The sequence below is a fragment of the Macrobrachium nipponense genome, chromosome 3 (genome assembly GCF_015104395.2).
Source record: "Macrobrachium nipponense isolate FS-2020 chromosome 3, ASM1510439v2, whole genome shotgun sequence".
NCBI lineage: Eukaryota > Metazoa > Arthropoda > Malacostraca > Decapoda > Palaemonidae > Macrobrachium > Macrobrachium nipponense.
This window is the reverse complement of record NC_087202.1, coordinates 132,755,156-132,772,831: the sequence shown is the minus strand read 5'-3', so window position 1 is coordinate 132,772,831 and position 17,676 is coordinate 132,755,156. Positions and strand designations below refer to the sequence as shown.

General features: G+C 53.3%; 1 protein-coding gene across 1 annotated transcript in view; it reads left to right on the top strand.

Annotated features, from left to right (window-relative positions):
* Positions 1–17,676, top strand: part of LOC135222062 (DNA-directed RNA polymerases I and III subunit RPAC2-like) — a 129,697-nt gene that overhangs the window by 61,581 nt on the left and 50,440 nt on the right. The window lies entirely within an intron of this gene.

Sequence of the window (17,676 nt, the reverse complement as noted above, 5' to 3'; positions counted from 1 at the left end):
ACAAGCTCCATTGCTGTACATGCCCCAGAGAGAGTTGGTACCACCGCCACCTGGTTTTGCTGTCCTCGCTCCTTCCCCTGACTTCAAGTGCCCAAAGAACTTGCCCTTAGATCGCCCTCCTGTTGCCATCGCCGTACCTGCTGCCCCTGTTACTGCCCAGGGAAGTGCTGCCGCTCCTGCAGGTCCTTCCAGCCAGGTGGAGTTGGGTCCCATTGCCACCGCAACCGTTCCAGCTCCAGCCTGGATGGAAGACCTGTCTGCTGTCTTGAGGAAGTTGGAGAAGAAGTCCAAGAAGAGGAAGGTGTTGTCGTCATCGTCTTCATCTTCGTCTTCGTCTTTGTCTTCTGCCGCCTCTTCCCCTTCGACTTCCAAGGCCCCCAGCCAAGGAATAAGAAGGTGGCCTCGCCTCTCCTAAGAAGTCTCGCACAGAGACTTCTAAGGGATTGTCTCACTCCGGCGGGACAGGTGAGTCTTCCGCTGGTCCTCCCGTTCCTCCGGGAACGGGGCCCATCTCTCCTTCCTCGGGGACCATTGAGGTACCCTTTGCTCACAGCTCCAGAGGTTCCACCTCTGGACCAGGAACCGTCTCGGCCGCTCGTTCGCGAGCGTCGCCAAGTGTACAGTCACCTACCAGTGATCATGCAGCCAGGACCCAGACGGCCGAGTACGCTCACCGTCAGGACCCAGGCACAGAGTGGAAGGATGGTAAGAGTCATTCAGGTGACTCTCGCCAGACCGGCGATCACTCGCGCACCGATCGTCCGGTTCCCAGGGTTGACGTGACAGTCCCACCAGACCGTTCACGTGTCGCTGCTGGGAAGAGGTCCCCCCAGTCACCAGGAACAGCCTCGGCTGCTTCTGGGACCGTGGTGTGTCATGAGGACGGTGCTCGCTCTCACCGTGTTAGCAGACACTACCAGTCACCCGACCGTCGCTCCCACCGGGACCAGACTGGTAGCAACTCCCCTGACGCACGAGACCAATGCTACCGTCCTCGGTCCAGCGTTTCTCTGCAGGGAGACCACTGGTCCAGACCTGCAGCTCGATCGCCACAGTGGGTTGGCGATCGCCTGCAGTCCTCCCAGCCTGCTGGCTCTGCTGGTAGGAAGGGCAGGAGCATCAGGTCTTCCTCACCTGTCCTTTCAACCTCCTCGGGCTACACTGGGAGGAGCGAGGCAAACAGGAGTGACCATGAAGAGTGCACTCCTTACGGTCTGGCCATGAGAGCCCACGAGCCTGGTACGGTCTTAGGACCAAACAGATCGTATGTTCAAGTGGTTAGAGGAGACCATGAGTGGTCTGGCGAGGTTCTTCCTCCTAAAGGAAGAGTGTCTCGGGAAGTGATCATCCTGGAGGGATCTGACAGTCCATCGCCTCAGAACGCGATCACCCTTGAGATACGTAGGTCCTTTGCAGAGGTCATTGCACTGATTCATCAGCACAACGACCTCGGGGAAGGATCGGTGGTTGCTCCCTCTGACAGTCCATCGAGGTTGGAGTCGTTCTGGGGTCCTAAGAAGGAACCCAGAGCGACGGTGGGACTACCCCAGTCTTCCTTGGCTGACAGTGTGCTGGACCAGGTGAACGCCCTTGTCTCCGGAAAGAGGCCTCACTCAGGGCCAGCAGGTCAGACAACCTGCTTCCCCCTCCTCTGCCTCGTCAGCGTGCCTTCAGCAGACCTGTTGTCGACCAAGCAGGTTGATCCGGAGCTAGCTCATCTAACTCTGGGAGTGCCTCTTCATCACCTGCTGTCTGAAAACCTCTGGTTCTCGCAGCAAGAGGCATCGGCCCTGGAATCCACTGGATATGTGGTCCCTTACGGTATCCAGAGTTGCATCCTCCTCAGGAGTTATAGTTCCTGAGGAGGACTCGGTTTTCGGGAGACTCTGCCAGTCTGGAGGTAGGGCCATCTCCTACTTCGCCCACCAGACGGCCAACCTGGTTTTGAGGAGACGGGATGCAGTCCTGACTCACATAACCAGGATGGCCGGTCACGAGGTAACGTTGGGTCTGCACAACGGACCGTTGCTGGGTTCCTCCTCTCTCTTCCCCAGAGAGAAGGTGAACGCTGCAGTGGAAAAACGGAGAGCTGAGGACAGCAACTGCTTAGTACACCAGGCAGTTATGAAGACTTCTGGGCAGTCTCATTCAATTGCGGCTAAGCCTCGAAGCGCTTCCTCCACTCCCAAGATGGTAGCACTGTCAAGGGTAGTGCGAGGAAAGACCCAGCCTTCCTCTTTCGCTGCGAGAAGTGAGCGTCAGCCCTCCTCTCAAGCCTCCTTCTCTTGCAGGAAAGGGGCTAAGCGGAAGGGGAAGAGAGGGAAACGCTAGGGACGGCGTTCCTCCTCAACTGCTGCCGGAAGGGGTGGGGGGTGCCTGGCGAGCCATTGGGCAACTTGGCAGCACTACGGAGCCAAGACTTGGGTAGTGGATGTCCTTCGGGAGGGATACCTACTGCCCTCTGAGTCGAGGCCACCTCTCACCCAGTCCACCTTCTGACGTACGACCCCGGTTCTGCCAGGGACGTAGCACTGACACAAGAAGTGAAGACCATGCTGAGCAAAGGAGATCATGCGAGATCAGTCACCGGGTTTCTGCAGCCGACTTTTCCCGGTGGAGAAGTCTATGGGGGGCTGGAGACCGGTGATAGATCTCTCTCCCTTGAACCGTTTTATTCGCCACTCGTTTCACGATGGAAACGGCACGCTCAGTGTTTGACTCCATCAGGGAGAACGATTTCCTGCTTTTGGTGGACCTGAAGGTTGCGTATTTTCAAATACCCATCCACCAGTCCTCCAGGAAGTACCTCCGCTTTATCCTTGACGGGATGGTGTACCAATTCGAGGCGCTTTGTTTTGGTCTCTCAACCGCCCCACAGGTGTTCACGCGAGTGTTCACTCTGGTGTTGGCTTGGGCCCATTCGGTCGGAGACTAAAGGAGTGCTGGTCACAGGCACCGGATCCACAGTCCTTCCTGGTTCCTCTCATGGAGGAAGTAAGGGAGGACCTGGCCTAGTGGCTAGACGACAGGAACCTCTTAATAGGAGTGCCCCTGCGCACTCCCCCTCTGGTGATGCTTCTGTTCTCAGACGCATCGACTGAGGGTTGGGGCACACACCTGGAAGAGTTGCTGGTTGCATGAGTGTGGAACCATCACGACAAGCACCTTCATATCAACTTCCTGGAACTCAAGGCAGCGTTTCTCGCACTCCAAGAGTTCCGGGAACGACTGATGGGACACTCAGTGGTGTTGATGAGTGATAACACCACGGTAGTGGCATAAGTCAATAAACAGGGGGGCCTAGTGTCCTTCCCGTTGCACCAGTTGACGATGCAGGTGCAGGAATGGGCTGTAGCTCACTCGGTAGAGCTGTCAGCCAGGTACATTCCAGGCAAGAGGAATGTAGTGGCAGACAAGCTCAGCCACCAGAATCAGGTGATTGGGACTAAATGGTCTCTTCACCCAGACGTGGCAGGAAGGCTCTTCGACCTGGGGGGCGTCCAGTAGTGGATCTGTTCGCCACCCGGCACAACAGAAAACTTCAGGTTTTCTTCTCAGTTGTGCCGGACCCATGGGCAGCTGCAGAGGACGCGTTCCAACATTGTGGGACAACCTTGTAGTCTACGCCTTCTCTTGGAGGCACTGCGAGAGATTCCCACATGGCACAACCTGCTGTGTCAACCGCATGTAGAATGGTACCACCAGGCAGTACATTCCCTGTATCTTCACGGCTGGCAGTTATCCACCATCTCTTGCGAGCGAGAGGCTTTTCTCGCCGAGCAGCAACAGAGATGGCTGGATACCTCAGACAGTCCTCTGCAACAGTATACCAGGGAAAGTGGTCCGTCTCCTGTGGTTGGTGTCAGAGCCACTCTTCAGCAGGTAGCGGATTTCCTCATCTTTCTTCACCGCGAGGAGCTCCTCTCTGTCTCTGCAATCAAAGAATACAATGTGCGAGGAGTTGATATTTCCTCCTCCATGGAAATATCTCTCCTAATGAGGAGCTTTGAGAGGTCTTGCCCACCCAGGGAACTCGGGCCCCCACGGTGGGATGTGACTTGTCTTAACGAGTTTGACTCGTAGACACTACGAGCCTCTCCGGGAGTTGTCAGACAGGGATCTGACCCTCAAGACCATCTTTCTGCTGGCCCTGGCATTGGCGAAGAGAGCAGGAGAACTTCATGGTCTTTCCTTCGATGTCAAACACTCGAGGGGAATGGGATCAGTTATGCTCGATTTCGTCCCGGATTTCGTAGTGAAGACTCAGAACCCTTCAGTCCCTGACGCCAGGTTCGAGTCCTTCACGATCCCCTCCCTAGAGGACTTCACCGGTAATATGGAAGAGATGCTGCTTTGTCCTGTGAGAGTGCTACGGCGCTATCTGAAGAAAACTTGACACCTCAGGACTGAGTGTCCACACCTCTTCGTTAGCACCGGGATGACCAAGAAATAAGTGTCCAAGAACACTGTTTCTTTCTGGCTTCGTGAGGTGATCAGGAAAGCGTACGACTCCGAGAGGAGTGTCGACACCAGTACCTTTCGTCTGGGAGCCCGCAAAGTTAGAGGCATTCATCCAACCCTTGCATTCCGCAAGAACTTGTCCGTCACACAGGTGCTGAAAGCAGGGGTGTGGTCCAACCAGACCACCTTCACCTCCTTCTACCTTCAGGATATTACCCATAGGTCCTTGGACACTTTTTCCTTGGGACCCGTGGTGGCTGCTCAACAAGTTGTGGAGCTTACCCAGCTTCTTAGCTGGACAAGGTTGCATTTTGTCCTTGTGATATTGCATAAATGGAGAATGAATGAGAGTGTGACTGGCTCCTCTTCCTTCTCTTTTCTTCCCTCTCCCTGTGGGCAGAGGGTAGCGGTCGTCACAGTGCTGGACAGGACGACGGTGCAGGTTAGCTACGTGACCGAGCTCCATTCTATCCCTTTCATTAGGGATAGAAGCATTTATCCATCCATTCCCTAGCAAGGGGGGAAGCGGACAGCAGTAAGAAACAAACCCAATACTTTATTTGTTCCGATACGTAATACAAACCCTCGGTCCTTTAACAATAGGAAGTAGCTAGCGGCAGCTGGAACGGTCGTAAGCTTCGAACAAGGGGAGAACGGTAGTTAACTGCTTGTCCGACAGTGCGCGCGCCTGAGAGGTGAAGAATCATTTTTGCTTTCGGCCGTGGTGCGTGAAGACGTTGTTCGCCATCGCTCTGCCCGCTACATCGTCGTATGCTTTGGTTGTACGTATATTCCCTTTGACTGGTTTGTTTGGTTGTGAAAGAAATCAGTAAGTACTAATTTTTTCATTGTTTATTAAGTGAAACTTAATTATTATGGATCAAGAAGTGGAGCTTTCGCTGGGCCCCCCGGTCGCCCGTAGAGTGTGTCCCGGGCTGGAGGGGCGTAAATGCGGCGGATTTTGCTCCTTCTTTGATGTAGATCCGCATGATTTATGTACTCGGTGCCGAGGGCGTGAATGCTCTCGGATCGAGCCATGTATTTCAGTGTTAATTGGTCTGAGGCGCAGTGGGTTCTGTATGAGGGTAGGAAGAAGCGTAGGCCTGCCAAGGAGTCGTCGGAAGCTCTCCAGTGACTCCTTTGGTGATGGATACCTCGTCATCCTTCCTACCCCCTGCTCAGCCCCCACGTTTCGCGCCTTCCCCTGTGGGGGCGCCGGGTTTCGGAGTCCTTCTCCTCGCTCGATCCGTCGAGTGTGGAGGAGGGCACTCGTTACCCAGATGTCCAGCTGTATTCGGGGTCTTCCGTCCGCTCTGGGTGGGGTTCGTCTCCCCCCAAGCGAGAGGGTACCCCTCAGACTGACCCGACTGTTGCTTCCGCAGGTGCATCTTCCGTGGGAGACGACTTTGGGCAGGTGTGGGCGTCACTGGGACTGCAGGGCGTGCCCAGTATCCAGGGGTTGATTCAGCAGCTGGCGGGTCGGGGGCGGTCACACATGGAGTGGTGACCACCACAACAACTACAATTACTACCCCAGGGTATGCCGCCCCTCCGCACCTTGTGTATACGCCGCATGTGACGACGGTAACACCGACAGCTGCCGTGCAAGGGCCGCTCGCTGCCATATCAAGGAGGGGTGTGCCGCCTCCACCTGGGTTCTTTGTGCTGCCGACCCCAGACTTCCGCTGCCCGAAAAGCTCCCCCCTGGACCTGCCTCCAGTACCCAGGATGTTGATGGCTGAAGATAAGCCTCCTGGGTCGCCTGACTTGTCAGCCATACCTGCCGTACCTGCCACAACCGCTGTTCCTGCTGCTGGCCCAGCCGCTCTTGCTGTTTCCGCTGTTCCCGCTCATGCCCACGTCGTTCCTGTCCACGGTGTTGCTGCCCCAGACTCAGGTCCTTCCGGACAGGTGCAGCCGGCTCCGTCCTGGATGGAGGATCTGACGTCTGTCCTGCGTGAGCTGACAAAGAAGAGGAAGGTGTCGTCGTCGTCTTCGTCGTCTTCTTCGTCGTCTGCTGCCGCCTCTTCCCCTTCGACTTCTAAGGCTACCAAGCCGAAGAAGAAGAAGGCTGCCTCCTCCCCCCCTAAGAAGGCTCCTTCGGGACCTTCTAAGGGCCCGTCCCACTCCGGTGGAACCCCCGACGGGGGGTTCTTCTGCTGGTCCTCCTGCTCCTTCGGGAACAGGGCCCGTCTTTCCTTCCGCAAGGAAGAAGACGGGGACCAGAGGGGTACCGGCTACCACCGGTACTTCCTCGCCTGGTGTTAGCGGCAATACCGCTAAGCCAGGTACCGGCTCAGCCTCTCATTCGCGAGAGGTTCCGAGTGTACGGTCTCCCGCGGGAGACCGTGCAGCCAAAGTTTTGACGCCTGAGTTCGCTCGGCACCAGGACCGAGGCACAGAGCAGAAGACTGGTGAGAGCCGCTCAGGTGACTCTCGCCAGGCCAGCGGCTGCTCTCACAGCGACCAGCTGGTAACCCGGGGCTGACCTGACGGTCTCTGACCGGCCACGGGTTGAGGCTGGGAAGAGGTCCCCCCGACCGTCAGCGCTAGCCTCGGCTGGTACCAGCGGTTCGACGTGCCGCGAGGACGCGCACCGGTCTCACCGCGACAGTGATCTCTGCAGGTCCCCTGACCGCCGTTCCTACAGGGACCGGGCAGATAGGGGGACCAGCAGCAGCTCATCTGACGCACGGGACCAGGGTCGCCGTGCTCAGTCAAGCCGCTCGCCACAGGTGAGCGGCGCGACCATGGCCTTGGCAGACCGACTCGAGTCGTTTTGGGGCCCGAAGAGGGAACCCAAACCGACGGTGGGTCTGCCGCGGTCAGAGCTGGCTGACTCTGTCCTTGACCAAGTGGAGTCTCTCGTTTCCGGACGAGAGGATTCGCTGAAGTCAGGTAGGTCACCAAAGCTACTTCCTCCTACTCTACAGCGTCAGCGGCAATTCTACGTGCCATCAGAAGATCCGATGCCGCCCAAACAGGTTAACCCGGAACTAGCAAGGCTAACTCCAGGTGTGTCCCTGCAGCAGCTCCTGTCGGAGAACCTCTGGTTCTCGCAGCAGGAGGCACTTGCCCTGGAATCAACCGCTATGGCGGCATTCCAGGCAGTCTCTTGGTTGGATCTGTGGTCCCTCACAGTATCCAAAGTCGCGGCCGACTCCAGGAGTTCTGCTCTCGAGGAAGACAAGGCTTTCAGGAGACTGTGCCAGTCTGGAGGTAGAGCCATCTCTGACCTCGCCCATCAGACGACAAACCTGTGGGACAACTTGGTGGTTCGTCGTAGGGACGCACTCCTTACACGAGTAACCAAGGGGGCTGGGCGCGAGGCAGCACTCGGACTTCGCAACGGACCCATTAAGAGTTCTTCCTCTCTCTTTCCTGGAGAGATGGTGGACGCTGCGGTGGAGAGGCGGCGCACTGATGACAGTGACCGCCTGGTTCACCAGGCAGTCTCGAAGGCTTCTGGGCAGCCTCGAGCTACTGCGGCTAAACCAAAGAGTTTAGCTAGCGCTTCCTCGGCTGCTAAGACGGTTGCCCCATCTAAGCCCCGAAGAAAGACTCCTGCTGCTTCAACTTCTGCTAAGGGAGGCCGACATCAGCCCTCCTCCCAGCCCTCCCTCCTTTCCCTGAGGAGGTGCAGGGAAGAAGTCGAAGCGAGGTGGGAAACGCTAGGGACGGCGTTCCCCTTCACCTGCTGCCGGAAGTGGGGGGGTGCCTGGTGAGCCATTGGGCAACTTGGCAGTGCTACGGCGCCGAGACCTGGATAGTAGACGTCCTTCGGGAGGGATATCTACTACCTTTCGAATCTTGTCCACCCCTCACCTCCAACCCGGTCCATCTTCAAACCTACGTCCAGGGTTCATCAAAGGACATTGCTCTTCGACAGGAGATAAAGACCATGCTGACCAAACGAGCTGTAGAAATCGTCAAGGATCGGTCACCGGGCTTTGACAGCCGCCATTTCCTGGTGGAAAAGGCCTCGGGGGGGCTGGCGACCGGTGATAGATCTCTCTCCCCTGAACCGATTTGTTCGCCAGACTCGGTTCACGATGGAGACGGCACGCTCCGTACTCGACTCCATCAGGGAGAAAGATTTCATGCTTTCAGTGGATCTGAAGGAAGCGTATTTTCAAATACCCGTCCATCATTCCTCCAGAAAGTACCTCCGCTTCATCTTCGACGGGACGGTGAACCCATTCAGGGCACTTTGCTTCGGTCTCTCAACCGCCCCACAGGTGTTCACGCGAGTGTTCACTCTGGTGTCTGCTTGGGCCCATTCGCACGGGATATGTCTCCTGAGGTATCTCGACGATTGGTTAGTCCTGGCAAGCTCCCGCTCGCGGTTGCTACAGGACAGGGATCGACTTCTGAAGTTTTGCCGCGATCTGGGAATCGTAATAAACTTCGAGAAGTCCGATCTCGAACCCAAGCAGAAGATGAAGTACCTGGGTATGCTGATAGCAGGGCAAGTCTTCCCCGCGGTAGCAGGGCAAGTCTTCCCCACGGACTTGCGGATCAGCAAATTCAGGGAGGCAGCCGACCAGTTCCTGTCTCGGCAGGAACAGGCAGCTCAGCAATGGCAAGTCATGATCGGCCACCTGTCGTCACTCGAGAAGTTAGTTCCTCAAGGACGTCTTCACCTGCGGTCTCTCCAGTGGAGACTAAAGGAGAGTTGGTCACAGGCAACGGATCCACCTTATTTCCCCGTGGAGCTGTCAGCACGCTACATTCCAGGCAAGAGGAATGTAGTAGCAGACCAGCTCAGCCATCGGGATCAGGTGATAGGAACCGAATGGTCTCTACACCCAGAGGTGGCAGAAAGGCTCTTCAACCTGTGGGGGCGTCCAGTCGTGGATCTGTTCGCCACCCGGCACAACAGAAAACTCCAAGTTTTCTTTTCAGCCGTGCCGGACCCATGGGCAGCTGCAGAGGACGCTCTTCAACATCCATGGGACAACCTCTTCGCGTACGCCTTTCCTCCCTTCTGTCTGATTTGCAAGGTGATCAGCCGAGTGCTGGCCACCCCGAATCTCAGGATGATCCTGGTGGCTCCCGTTTGGTATCCGGACCTTCTGGCTCTGCTTGCGGAAGCACTGAGAGAGATGCCCCACTGGCACAACCTTCTAGCCCAGCCACACGTAGAACGGTACCACCGAGCAGTCCAGTCCCTACAACTTCACGGCTGGCTGTTATCCACCATCTCTTGCGAACGAGAGGCTTTTCTCGCAGCGCAGCAACAGAGATGGCTGGACACGTCCGACAGTCCTCTGCAGCTGTGTACCAGGGGAAGTGGGCCGTATTCTGTGGTTGGTGTCGTAGACGGGGTCTATCTATCAGAGCCACTCTTCAGCAGGTAGCGGATTTCCTCGGTTTTCTTCGCCGAGAGAAGCTCCTCTCCGTCCCCACAGTCAAAGGATACAGAGCCGCCCTGGCCCTGGTCCTAAAGCTGAGGGGACTGGATATCTCGAATTTGTTCGAGATTTCCTTGCTTATAAGGAGCTTCGAAAGGTCTTGTCCACCCAGGGAACTCAGGCCCCCTGAGTGGGACGTGGCTCTCGTCCTTAGGAGTTTGACTCGAACACCTTTCAAGCCACTCCGAGAGTCATCAGACAGGGATCTGACCTTCGAGACCCTCTTCTTGCTGGCCCTGGCATCGGCGAAGAGAGTAGGGGAACTTCATGGTCTATCTTTCAATGTAAAGCATTCCAGGGGATGGGGGTCTGTGACGCTCGATTTCGTCCTGAACTTCGTAGCCAAGACTCAGAATCCGTCGATCCCTGACGACAGGTTCGAGTCTTTCACAATCCCTTCCCAAATGGATTTCACCGTTGTGATGAGATGCTGCTTTGTCCTGTGAGGGCGCTACGGCACTATCTGAAGAGAACTCGATACCTCAGGCCTGAGTGTCGACGCCTCTTCGTTAGCACTGGGGTGACCAAGAAAGAAGTATCCAAGAACACACTTTCTTTCTGGCTGCGTGAGGTGATCAGGAGGGCGTACGAAACTGATGGTAGTGACGACATCTGTACCCTTCGTCCGAGAGCCCACGAAGTCAGAGGTATTGGTCCTTCCCTTGCGTTCCGCAAGAACTTCTCCGTGGCGCAAGTCCTGAAGGCAGGTGTCTGGGCCAACCATACTACCTTCACTTCATTCTACTTCGGGATATTGCCCACAAGTCCTTGGATACTTTTTCCTTGGGACCTGTGGTGGCTGCTCGAGCAGGCAGAACAGCATCGATTCCTGGTGTGACTGTAAGAATGAATGAGTGAATGAGAGTGCGACTGGCTTCTCTTCCCCATCTTTCTCTCCCTCTACCTGTGGGCAGAGGGTCACGGTCGTCACCACGCTGGAAAAGGAAAAGATGCAGGTAAGCTACTCGACCAAGCTCCAGCCTATCCCTTTCATTAGGGATAGGAGTATATATCCACCACTTCCTCCAACAAGGGGGAGGAAGTGGATGCCAACTTGAGACAAACCCATAACTTTATGTTGCCTTTTGCAAACAGGAACAAGTTCTTGCTTGCTGGTACGAAGAGATACGCTTGCCTCTCTCTTAGTACTCGGTCCAGAGGTCTGACCATTGATCCTGCGGTGCACACCCCGATCAATCGGACAGAGGCTTGGATCCCTCCCTCGCTCTTACGACCAGGGAGGCATTCCAAGGTTGGGCGAACACCAGTCTATTCACAAAAGACTCAGATTCCTCCCACCAAGAAGTGAGTCTTCCTATTGTTAAAGGACCGAGGGTCTGTATTACGTATCGGAACAAATGACAATTTGTCGAAAATTGCATTTTTGTACATTCAACTTCCCTGTCAGATGTATACGTACTTAGCTATAGACTCCGTCGTCCCCGACAGAAATTCGAATTTCGCGGCGCACGCTACAGGTAGGTCAGGTGATCTACCGCCCTGGCCGCTGGGTGGCAGGAATAGGAACCATTCCCGTTTTCTAATCAGATTTTCTCTGTCGCCGGTACCATCAACATCGTTGTTGGTTCCTCCTGACTTGATTTTTGTGTTTCATCGCCGTTCATCTTCTAGACTGTCTTATTTGGTGACGTATTGGATCTTTGGTTGGGCATACGCTTTTGTGGACTGTTATTTGGATTTGGATTTAGATTTTTCTCAAAATGTCGGACTCTAACTGCCGTTAGATGTGTGAATGGGGGTTGTGTGGTGAGGCTACCGAGCTTTTGGTAGACCCTCACACTGTTTGCAAGCGGTGTAGGGAGAATGAATGCTCTATAACTAACACCTGTAATGAATGTGTAAATATGAATGAGGAAGAATGGAAGACACTAAATTCCTACTTAAGGAAATTAGAGATGGATAGGGCTAAAAAGGCTTCTTCCAGAAGCGTAAGTAGGTCTCGCTCTAACGAGACAATTAGTGTAGCACCTAATCCTCAAGTTATAATTGCTTCCTCATGTACAACAAAGACTGCAAACCCTTCATCAGAAATTGCAGATCTAAAAGCTGCCTTCAAGAGGATGGAGCTTCAAATGCAAGCTCTGCAAGGTAAGCACAGTGAAGTGGAGAGTGACGTGAGTGTCCCCAGTGTAGTGGAGGGTGCGTCTGATCGGCTCTGTCTCGCTCCCAGGCCTAGACCTCTTCCAAGCTCCCAGGCCCAGAGATGAAGGAATGTCGACAGCCTTGCGGAGGTTATGGAGAATCCCCACCGATCAGACGTCCCCTCGGCAGGATCTGTTGCGTCCCAGACTGCCAAGGATAGCTATAGGAAAAGCATCCTCAAAGAGTGCTTCTCATCATCAGATTCTTCTCCCCAAAGAAGGGGCTGGAGTTCGGACGATCTTTCACGCCCCTTGAAAAGGAGTTGGAAAGCGCCTACTTTGGATTCGAGCCCAGAACGTTTTCCGGAAGAGTCTCCATGCGAGAGGAAGAGATCTAAGAGGGCCCTTATTGCACCGGCTCTCAACTCAGAGTCTCCTTCATCCTCTAGATATCCTTCCCTGCTCTCGGATAGGGAGAAGGAGGACATGGCTACGAAGATTCTCCTAAAAATGCAGGAGCAGATGTCCTCATTAGTAGGGGTTCTAAAAAAGGATACTCCTCGAAGAAAAGACTCCTTTCTTCCAGTAAAGAGATCTACTCGAAGGACAGACGTATCTGGCTCCAAGCTCTTCTCCTCTACTCCTCGGACGGAAATCAGGCGAAAAGCGCCAGAAGCGCCACCCAGGCGCTATGCGCCACAAGCACCAGAAGCTCCAGTTTGGCGCAATGCGCCAGAAGCGCCAGCCTGGCGCAATGCACCAGAAGCGCCAACCAAGCGGCAGGCACCAGGAACTTCCTCTTCTAATAGAGATAGTGATTAACCGAGAGGCTTCTTATAGCTTTGTACAGGATCAGCTTTCTCTTGACAGGGACTCTAGATGTTGCACAGGCGGCCGTAGCCCCTGTCAGGATGGCTCTGGTTCTGTTAGAAGTGTTTCGCAAGGACATCCCTCTACTGGCAAGGGCGCAAGATGTCGCACAGGCGGCCGTCGCCCTTGTCAGGAAGGAGACAAGGATAGAGTTTTTCGCAGGATCAGCCTCCCCCTGGCAAGGACGCAAGATGTCGCACAGGTCGCCGTCGCCCTTGCCAGGATGGCTCGGATACTGCGAGAAACCCTTCACCTAGCAAAAAGAGACGCTCCTCTTCGGTTGATCGCTTTTCCCCCATCAGGACTGAACATGAACATGAGCTTGAAGATGTTTCGGACTATGAAGCTCATACGGGGCCGGGCCTCTCAGACTATAAAACTTTAGCAGCCCTTTTCCTGCAAGAGTTCGGAGAGTCTCTGAGTCCTGCCGCACCTCCGTCTCCTCGATCGTTGTTCACAAGCACAAAGATCTCGAAATCATCCTCCTTCTTGAAGATGCGGCCGACCATTTCCATGAAGAAAGCTTTGCGGTCTGTTGGAAATTGGCTTAAATCCAAGGAGGAGGCTGGAAACTATCGGGGAGGAGAGGCATTTGGTATGAGACAGGAGAATCGATGGGCACAGGCATTGTCATCTGCAAAAACCACTTGGGGAATGTCGGAAATGGACCATCTCCTCAAGGGATTATTCCATGTCTTGGAAGTATTTAACTTTCTAGACTGGTCCCTTGGGGCTTTGGCCAAGAAGACGCAGGATACTGACTTTCTGAGCCCCGAAGTCCTACATAGTGTTTTGTCGTGTATGGACAAGGCAGTCCAGGACGGATCTGGGGAAGTGGCCTCCCTGTTTGGAACAGGGATTCTTAAGAAGAGGGCTTTATTCAGCTCCTTCCTCACGAAAGCAGCCTCACCTGTTCAGAGGTCGTCCCTGCTTTTCGCTCCGCTTTCGAACCAGCTGTTTCCTTCTCAGTTAGTGAGAGACATTTCTCATTCACTTACTGAGAAGGCCACTCAAGATCTGTTGGTTCAGTCAGCAAAGAAAACGAGGCCATCCGTTCCTGCTTCGAAGAAGGAGCCACGTAACCCTCAGCTGCCCTTTCGAGGGAGTTCCTCTTCTCGATCCTCCTCGAAGAAGAGAGGAATGGAAAAAAGAGGTAGGTCTTCGTTCAGACCAATTAAGAAGACAAAATGACGTACCAGTCCTCCAAGCACCGGTAGGAGCCAGACTTCTGAAATTTTCAGAGGAGTGGACGGTGAGAGACGCAGACACCTGGTCCCTCTCCATTGGGAAAAAAGGATATCGCATCCCCTTTCGAGACAGGCCTCCCTTAACGACGACCCCAAGGGAACTGTCTGCGAAGTACAAGGACCCTGTCAAGAGAGAAACTTTATTGCATCTTGTAGACCAAATGTTAGAAAAGGAGGCCATCGAATTGGTTCTGGACCCACACTCCCGGGGCTTCTACAACCGACTTTTCCTGGTTCCGAAGTCCTCGGGGGGGATGGAGGCCAGTACTGGATGTGAGCGCCCTGAACCGATTCGTAGAGAAGACAACATTCTCTATGGAAACTTCCTACTCGGTTCTTGCGGCTCTTTGTCCCGGAGATTGGATGGTCTCCCTGGATCTACAAGACGCGTATTTTCATGTCCCCCTGCATCCTTCATCTAAGAAATATCTTCGCTTCATGATGCAGGGCAAGATATTTCAGTTCAGGGCCTTGTGCTTCGGTCGGTCTACGGCTCCTCAAGTGTTCACGAGCCTGATGAGGAACGTGGCGCGATGGCTACATCTGAAAGGGATAAGCATATCTCTTTACCTGGATGATTGGCTCATAAGAGCAAAATCGAAACATCAGTGTTTGGAGGATCTGGAAACGACATTAGAACTGGTACAATCACTCGAACTGCTCGTGAACCTCGAGAAGTCACAAATGATCCCCAGCCAGAACATGGTCTATCTGGGGATTCAGAGGGATTCTCGGGGTTTTCGAGTGTTTCCTTTGCAAGAGAGAATTGCTCGAGGCTTGGAAAAAGTCTCGATCTTCTTAGGGAAAGAACGAAGCTCACGAGGGAATGGCTCAGCCTCTTGGGTACCCTTTTGTCACTGGAGCAGTTCGTTTCCCTAGGAAGGTTCAACCTCAGACCTCTGCAGTTCTATCTGCAAAGAATGTGGGATCGGAGGACAGGAGAACTTGGATTCGTTTCCCATTCAACCGGTGATAAAGACTCACCTGAAGTGGTGGTTAACCCCTCTAAGAAGAAACAAAGGAGTGTCCCTCTGGATTCGGAACCCGCTCCTAGTGTTGTTTTCCAACGCCTCAGAAACAGGATGGGGAGCAACATTGGGACCGAAAGAAGTGTCAGGCACCTGGACAAAGGAACAAGTGGCATGGCATACCAGTGCGAAGGAACTTCTGGCTATCCATCTAGCCCTGAAGTGCTTCGAATCGGAAGTCAACTCGGACAATACCACGGCTCTGGCGTACATCCGAAAACAGGGAGGGACTCACTCTTTCTCACTTTACGAGATTGCAAGAGCTCTGTTGACCTGGGCGGAGGAACGGGGCATAGTACTCCTAACAAGATTTGTGCAGGGAGCGAAAAATGTAAGAGCAGACAGGCTGAGCAGGAAGAACCAGGTCCTTCCAACAGAGTGGATGCTTCACTTAGAAGTCTGCCAGAAACTCTGGTCCCTCTGGGGGAAACCTTGGATAGACCTATTTGCAACGCTCCTCTCCAGGAGGATGACAACTTCTGCTCCTTGGAGGAAGACCCCAGAGCCATAGCGATCGATGCTCTCCTCATGGACTGGTCAGGCATAGACGCTTATGCTTTTCCCCCATTCAAATTGCTGGGGGAAGTACTAAGGAAATTTGCATCATCAAAGGGAACAAGACTAACTCTCATCGCTCCCTTTTGGCCCGCTCGAGACTGGTTCACAGAGGTACTGGAATGGACGGTGGACTTCCCCAGATCTCTTCCCGAAAGGACAGATCTGCTCAAACAACCCCACTTCAAGAGGTTCCACAAAAACCTCCCTGCTCTCTCCCTGACTGCCTTTCGACTATCGAAAGACTTGTCAGAGCGAGAGGCTTTTCTCAGAAAGCTGCAAGCGCAATCGCTAGGGCCCGCAGGTCCTCTACTCTGTGGGTCTATCAATCGAAGTGCGGTAACCGACATAGCCGATTTTCTTCTCTTCTTAAGGGAAGAATCTAAATTGGCTGTTTCCACTGTAAAAGGATATAGGATCATGCTGTCTGCTGTATTCAGGAATAGGGGCCTGAACTTAGAAGAAAATAAAGATCTTCATGATCTCATAAGGTCCTTCAAGACCACCAAAACGAGATCGTCTCTCCCTCCGAGTTGGAACCTGGATGTGGTCCTCAAGTTTCTCACTTCAGACAGGTTCGAACCTCCGAATAAAGCCTCGTTTAGAGATCTCACGATGAAGTGCATATTTCTACTGGCCCTCGCAGCTGCCAAGAGGGTCAGTGAATTGCATGCATTGGACTCTCGGGTGGGATTTAAGGAAGATTCTGCAGTGGTCTCGTTCCAACATCTGTTTCTGGCAAAAAACGAGAACCCTTCTAAACCTTGGTCTAGAAGCTTCAAAGTCAAGGGACTCTCTCCACTTGTAGGTAGAGAGTTAGAAAGGTCTCTCTGCCCAGTCAGAGCACTGAAGTTTTATCTTAAAAAGAAGAGTCAACTTCAGGGATGCCGCCAGAGCCTCTGGTGTGCAGTAAGGGACCCGAAGAGACCCATGTCAAAGAACGCACTAGCGTTCTTTGTTGGAAATGTGATAACAGAGGCTCACATGAAGTGCCAAGAGGACTCCTTAAAGCTGCTGAGGGTTAAAAAACATGAAGTTCGTGCAGTTGCAACTTCCCTTTCTTTTAGCAAGAATATGTCTATGAAAGACATTTTAGCAGCAACGTATTGGAGATGCAACTCAGTGTGTGCTTCCCATTACTTGAAGGACGTCAGAGTAACATACGAAAAATGTTTTTTCTTGGTCCTTACGTATCAGCGGATACTGTGCTGGGACAGGGAGCGGATACTGATCTTTAAATAGCTTGTTTTTATTGGTGTATATTGTAACAAAGTTGGTGTTGAGTTTTAGGGTTGTTTGAAAGGATGTTGGGGATAACTCATTTCAATCTTAGTACTAACCCCGGTGTTAGGATCAGGTGATCGGGATCAGTGTCGTGCTCCTTGATAATGCCATTAGGCAAGGTGTTTTGTCATGTAAGTGGATAGGACCCCTTTGACAAAGATCCTAAGGTTCTGTCGAGTAAGTGGGTAAGACCCCTTTGACAGACCAACAAGAACTCTTAGCATGAGGTCACTACCCCGCTGAGGCTCTTGAGGCGATGCAGGCTCCTAGGCAGTAGCCATGAAGTCTTTCGCTAACACAGGTAGGAACCAAGGTTTTTTAATTATTACCTACAACATATGTTGTTTACCTGTCTATTCAGTAAATAGCTGTCTCTTACCCTCTGCCAAATGATATTGTTATGATACAATAAAGTTTTGTACATACTTACCTGGCAGATATATACGATTAAATGGCCCACCCAGCCTCCCCTCAGGAGACAGGTGGAAGAGAAAATCTGATTAGAAAACGGGAATGGTTCCTATTCCTGCCACCCAGCGGCAGGGCGGTAGATCACCTGACCTACTTGTACCGTGTGCCGCGAAATTCGAATTTCTGTCGAGGATGACGGAGTCTCAGCTAAGTATATATCTACCAGGTAAGTATGTATGAAACTTTATTGTATCATAACAATATAATTTTTCCTAACATACAAACCTGAAGGTCTTTACATTTA